Genomic DNA, 7,182 nt, shown 5'->3' with positions numbered 1-7,182 from the left:
CCTGACCTCCGTGGGCATCGCACGACATGGGTGCAATTATACACATATGTGCAATACACTCATACACATAAAGTAAAAAATAATAAGTGAAAAATTAAAAAGCCAAATGTTGTGGTGCACACCTTAAATCCCAGCACTTGTGAAGCAGAAGCAGGAGATTCTTTGTGAGTTCAAACCAGCCTGGTCTATGTAGTGAGTACCAAGCTAACCAGAACTACATAATGTGACTCTGTCTCAAAAATAAAACAACATAGAAGAAAGTAAAATAAAATAAAAGATAAACTACTGGGACTGGAGAGATGGCTCAGCGGTTAAGAGATAATATTGTTAATTTTAAAAATTAAAAAGCCAGGGCTGGAGAGATGGCTCAGTGGTTGAGCAGTGGCTGTTCTTGCAGAAGACCCAGGTTTGAATTCCAGCACCTATATGGCAACTAACAACTGTCCATAACTCTAGTTCCAGAGGATCTGATGCCCTCTTCTGTCCTCTGTGGACATTGCATGATATGTGTGCACTTATACATATACAGGCAGAACACTCATACACATAAAATAAAAATAAATAAATCAAAAACTTGAAACACAAAACAAAAATAAATAAAGCGACTGCTTTCTCAACTTTCTTAAAGAAAGATCACGCTTTCTAATATTAAATAATAAGATTCATCTTATTGGATAGCAAAATGATTATTACAATGAAGCTATGGACTCTGAGTGATGGGGTTCAGTGTGGACTCACTGATGGTAGCAAATGTACCACTCTGGGTGGGGTGTCAGTAAGGGTGAAGGATGTGCATGTGTTGGTACAAATAGCTGTATTTGTACCTTTTGCTCAGTTTTTCTATAAGTCCAAACTGCTCAAAAGTCTATTAAACAAACCCTAAGGAGCACAGTTAACTTATACATGCTGGGGCTGGAGAGATGGCTCAGCGGTTAAGAGCACTGGCTAAGAGCGGTGGGCATCTCTATTCCCTACTGGCAATTTGGGTAACCCCTTCAGAGGATGGTGTGAAAGAATAGGAGGTAAGAATTGGCGAGGCAGTTAGGGTAAAAAGTCCCCTAAGAAATGCAGCCAGTTTCTTGGCTAAAAGTCAAAATGTTCTCGGGCCGGTTAGCAACATACTCTGTTCCAAAGGCCAAAAATGTCAAAAGTATTTGGGAGCACGTATCTAATCCTTAAAAGATTTTAGGGTTACCTCTTTAGAGGGGGGAATGTTGGAGGGGAGGGAGTGGGCATGGATTGGATCAAAACACCTTATATACATGTATGAAATTCTCAATAATTTTTTTTTTTTTGTCTTTTTTGAGTCAGGGGCTCCCTGTAGCCCCAGCTGTCCTGGAACTCACTATGTAGACCAGGTTGGCCTTGAAATCACAGAGATCTGCCTGCTTCTGCCTCCCAAGTGCTGAGATTAAAGGTGTGCGCCACCACACCCAGATCAATAAAGTTTTTATTAAAAAAGAAAAAGAGCGCTGGCTGTTCTTGCAGAAAACCTGGGTTCAAATCCCAGCACCCACATGGAAACTAACAACCGTCCACAATGCCAGTTCCAGGAAATCTGATGCCCTCTTCTGTCCTCCATGGGCATCGCATGACCCTGGTGCACCTACCTACATAGAGCCATTACACTCATATACATAAAATAAAAATAATAAATTAACGCCGGCCATGGTGGCGCATGCCTGTAGTCCCAGCACTTGGGAGGCAGAAGCAGGAAGATCTCTGTGAGTTCAAGGCCAGCCTGGTCTACATAGTGAGTTCCAGGACAGCTGGGGCTACAGGGAGACCCTGTCTCAAAAAGACAAAAAACAAAACAAAAAATAATAATAAATTTTAAAAAATGTGTACATGCCTTTTTATCAGGCATTATTCAGTAGACCCTTCATAGTCTTAAATGGAGATATAGGTCTCTTTGAGCCTTTGCTTCTAACAGTGATTAGTCACAATGAAAAATCTGACCTGATCAGAATGTGTCTCTTCATTGCCTTTTTTTTTTTTTTTAAACTAGGGGGAAATGGCATTGCACTCTCTTCATCCTAATTCTCTGAAATTGTCAACATAGTAATATAGAGGTTCTTGACCTCTCCAATCCAGTTGATATTGGTAGTAAAGGAAGTTCAGCATTTAAATATTTCCCCTGGGATTCCATATGTTTTAAAGCTTTTTCTTTAATTGAGAAAAATCTTGTTTCTGGTGGTTTTACAGTGATGGGAGAAATAAGCCTACATAATTTCTGAATTATATTGACATCATTACCCATTGTGTTTGAGTTAGCTCTCGTTAAACATATTATTCTGAATAGACGTGTACCTCACAGCTGTGGGCCATTTGTGCTTAGACCATGGCTCTTGGGTAGTCTTTCTGAATGGTGAGTTTCTGCACCCTGTAGCTCTACTCCTATTTCTCTGCCTAGACTTTCCGTATTTTGGTTCGTGTGCTTTTGTTCTGGAGCTATGGCTATTTGCTTGTTTCACCGACAATGCCGTTTTTCTTTTAACTCAGATAGTCACCCTTATTATATTCAGGAAAATTTGAGGGAAGGCAGTCGAGTAAAATTATTACAACTGCACCATCTTTATCTAGATACTCCCTCTCTCATACACACACTCTAGGAACAGTAATCTTTAAAGAAACCAAATTCAAAGTTACTTGGGATTTATACAGGTTTGCCTTGGCCCCAGAGAGAATGCACCATGGGAAATCGTGAGGAAAGGTGCTGTGAGAAGTCTGAGGAGGGAGAGCTTGCAGAAAGCATTTCTAGAAAGAGCGGAGGCTGTGGCTAATGGTCTGATTTAACTGGGCTTGGTTTCAGGTTTTCTATTTCTCCCTTGTTCTCTACACTCTGAGTCATCAGACTCAGCTGGGACCTTGTGAAGATGCAATTACTGGGCACCGTTTGTCAGGATCCACTCTGGGAAGCCCTGGATAGGAAAGAAGGGAAGGATAGCTGGCCCATGTCTGCATATGGAAGGTCCCACTTTGACGTGCACCTCATTGCTCCATTTCTAGATCTATTGGTTGTATAGAACATAAAATCTGCAGTGTCCGCTTTATCTGCAGTACTCCAATCACTGCCTAGTTAAATTGAATCCATACTTTTAATTAATAAATGAATCATGTCTTGGGTCCTTAACAATTATTACTCCTTTTTTTTTTTCTAAACATAATATTTGACTTTCTATGGAAACTTCCAAATGTCATTTTCTTTTGTAGCTCTTTTTTGAAGCATAGAGACTTCTAAAACCTAAATTCTTCTCTGCATATAGTACTGCTTATCACAGCTTAGTCTTTATGCTATTTTGGTTAATTATTGTTGCCCTGGAATAGAACCTCATTACAATGCACAAGTTTGTGGATCTGTGGAACAAGACTTAAAAATTGATTTCTCAATACATATATAGTCTATCAACTCTATTTGGAAAATCAAGATTTGCTATTTTAATATTTCTGGTCCCTTGCCAACATTGCTTTGTTATTTTATTATTTCTGCAGTCGATGGATCTTAGATTTTGAAAATAGGTGTGTGACACACAATAATTTCAGCTGGGCGTGGTGGCACAAGCTTTTAATCCCAGTGCTCGTGAGGCAGAGGCAGGCGGATCTTTGTGAGTTCAGGGCCAGCCTGGTCTGCATAGCGAGTTCCAGGACAGCTGGGACTACAGGGAGACCCTGTCTCAAAAAAGACTAAAAAATTAAAGATAAATAAATAAATAAATAAAATTTTAGATTCCTAGAAGTGGAGCAGGTAGTTAATATGAATCATATTGTTTATACACACCATTTAGACAGTCTTATTTGGGGAAAGTGTTATGTTAATGTACACAATTGTTTATCATTAAGGTACCAGATATCCAGCAAAGGCCACCAAACTTGTAAGCAATCCTCTGCAAGCACAGCAGACTTAGGCCTGCAGCGTTCTTGTAGCATAGCCACACCTAACTGCAAAGGAGGCTAGCAATGCAGCCTCTCAATGAGAACCTGCATATCCATTGTTATAGGAGAGTGGAGAATACAGGATAAACAGCAGTCTGCTGTGGATTTACAAATTTACTAATACATATATGCCTCTGAAATAACATGTGTTGAACCTGAACAGTGTTTCATAGCAACCCTATAATCACCATTGTTAATCTTTTCTTACAGGATGTGGTGTGTTTGGGAGTCAGGTTATTTCTTTCTTTCCTTCCCAAACCCACAAGAAATGCTTATTATCTGAAGTGGAATCTGTGCTGCAACTTCCCTTTCAACTTTTCATATTCATAGTATAATCTTGGTGTCATTGACCTTTTAGCATTTAGGACCCAACCTTTTCCTTTAGCACCCAACTATAATAACCAATGTCTACATTCTAAGCAGATCACAGGAATTTCAAATCTCTCCCAGGTCTCTGAGTGTTCTTGATTATCTTGGTGTGGTCTTTCATGTCCCAGTTCTTGGGGTCTTAGTTTTGACTCTTCTTTTTTTATTTTTTATTTATTTTTTGGTCTTTTTGAGACAGGGTCTCCCTGTAGCCCTAGCTGTCCTGGAACTCACTATGTAGACCAGGCTGGCCTTGAACCCACAGAGATCCGCCTGCCTCTGCCTCCCAAGTGCTGGGACTACAGGCGTGTGCCACCATGCCCGGTGACTCATCTTATTTTTAAACATCCCTTGTCCATTTTGCCTCCAAGCGTGGATGTGAATGCATATGGCATTCTGCTACTTAAAACCCAACTTCTAGCCATGTGTGGGATAAGTTCCAAATTTTCTGAATATGCTTTTAATGCTGTCAGTGTTCTGGTTCCAGCCCATCTCAACCTCCCCTCTTCTTGCTCTTTAGATACTTTATACAAGGAAGTTTTTAGTATCTCAACCACAATATGTTTTATTTTTGAGGTCTTTTAATCTTTTATTTATTCTCTGAGGATATCACACGTGTACATATATCATACCCAACCCCAGCTCCCTCCTCCCCTTGCACACCCCACATCATGTCCCTTTCCCACCTTTATGTCTTCTCCTTTTTTGTGTATGTAACCCACTGAGTCCACTTCGTGCTACTTGCTGGAATATTGACTGATCTTGTTGACTTGCAGATCGTGTGCAGGTAACAAGAACTGTGGTGAGTTTGTGAGTGCAACAGCCATGTCATGTCAGGAAGATGGCGTTTCACTGCATTCCTTCCCCTGCTACAGTTCTTGCATTTTTCCTGTCCCCTCTCCCACAATGTTGCCTGAGCCTTGTGGAGGTTAACACAGATGTCCTATTTAGGATGGAGTTTCTGCATTGACTGCAGAAGAAGCTTCTTTGATCAAGTCTGAGCAGCAATAACCTTGGGTGTAAGTGTAAATATAGAAGGCAGTTGAATAATGTGCCTATTTAGTAGAACAACCATAGTGGTTCCTCCACCCCCCCAGGGTTTATGCCCTCCCAAGCTGTGTACTTTTGACTAGGTTTACAGTACCAGAATGATTACCTGCTGCAGAGCAGGCCTCAGATCCAATCAGGAAGCAGTTGGTTACCCCCACAACTTTCATGCTACCATTGCACCAGTGGACACATGTTGCCTGGAAGGTCAGGTAGTTCAGCATTCATGGTTCACCATTGGGTAATACCATTGGTAACTTTTCTCTTCCAGCACTCTGAACAATACCTATGAAATATATGAAAGCTGCACTTCTTAAAAAAGTGTAGAAGTGTAAAGCTGTACTATTTATTGATGCAAACTTTGGTATATGCTATTTCCTCTGCCTGCGATGCTCTTCTAGATTGACCTGGTTAACTCTCACACATCTTTCATAACTCAGCCAAAAATTCTCTTCCTCCAGGAAGCCCACTTGACTGCCCTCTCCAGCTTTAGTTGGAGTCCCAGCTATTGGTATCCCCAGGAGAGGTTTTCAGGCTATCAGACATTTCTATTTTGTAAACCTCACTATACTTCATTCCTTGCTCCGTGTCTGTTTTTCCTGATACAGAGTAAATTGCATTAGGGCAGGGACCTTGTCTTTGTTCAGCTCTTCATTATGGACATTCCTGCACATGATGTTCCACATTTTTTTCACCTAAAGAATGGAGGCATTGGTTAGCTGTTATTTTACTTTGTTCTTAGATTTAGCCCTAATTTTGGAAAGCCCACTTTGTGACACACTCGTGCCTTTTTTCTTCTTTGCCTTCTCCCAGTTCTTGGTCTCTGTGGACTTTCCCTTCCCCAGCAAAACTCCTGCCCTGGAAGAAGCCTACAAGGTTAAGGTAGGGAACACCTTTGCTAGAAGATGGGTTAGAAAGTCTATACCAAATTCATACTGTTGTGTAGACAGGGGAAGAAAGGCCATGTTAAGCTGTGTACACAGCTTCTCTCACTGTCGTTCACACACACACATGCACATACACACACAAAATGAATTTGGGAGGCATTGAGACAGGGTCTCTCCATGTAGCCCAGGCTGGTACACCTGGCTCACTACCAATTTAATGGGAATTGGAAGGAAGATAGGTGAAGAGTAATGTCAGGGGAAAAGAAATGAAAGCATATTTCAGATTTGACTATTCATTGTCTTATTTAGGAGTCCTTAAATGTTTCTTTTCAATTTTTTGCTATTCTTTCTTAAGATCAAGATTGTGCATTAGTGCAATTTCCTCTAATACTGTTTCCTAATAACTGAATTGTTCTATACTTGTGATTACCTAAGTATGATTTCTTCATTCAGCAAATGTGCTCCTTCATTAAAGGAGGGGCAAACAGGGTCATTGGACCCTCACCAGAGTATCCAGCCACTCTTCCCAGCCAACTGTATGTAAATTGCCCCTAATCACACATGGTCTTCTAGATTTGGGGAGGGCTAAAGTATATGATCTGGGGAAGGCTAGGAAAAGAAGTCTTGACCCATGCTGGGTAAAAGCTTTCCAGTGTGCATACCCTCAGGCTATTCATACACCTCAACAACCCCTCAGGTATCTCAGTAAGTAAGCTCAGAAAATTCATTGGTTCCCCAGTAAAACTTTAATCAAACATTGGTTTGACACTAGAACCTTAAAAGGGAATAAGCATTGTTTAGTATCCCAAGGAAAAGAATTCTCACAACAGATAGAAAATTTATTTGTTAATGTTATTGTCTTATAATTGTTAAAAAAAAGAAAATGAGAATGTAAAAGATGTTAGAAGGACACGGGAATGGAGATATTTTCCAAAATAGAAATGAGATA

The sequence above is a fragment of the Nannospalax galili genome, unplaced genomic scaffold, assembly GCF_000622305.1.
Source record: "Nannospalax galili isolate Female #2095 unplaced genomic scaffold, S.galili_v1.0 scaffold158, whole genome shotgun sequence".
Classification (NCBI taxonomy): Eukaryota; Metazoa; Chordata; class Mammalia; order Rodentia; family Spalacidae; genus Nannospalax; species Nannospalax galili.
Note: the sequence above shows the minus strand (reverse complement) of the source record.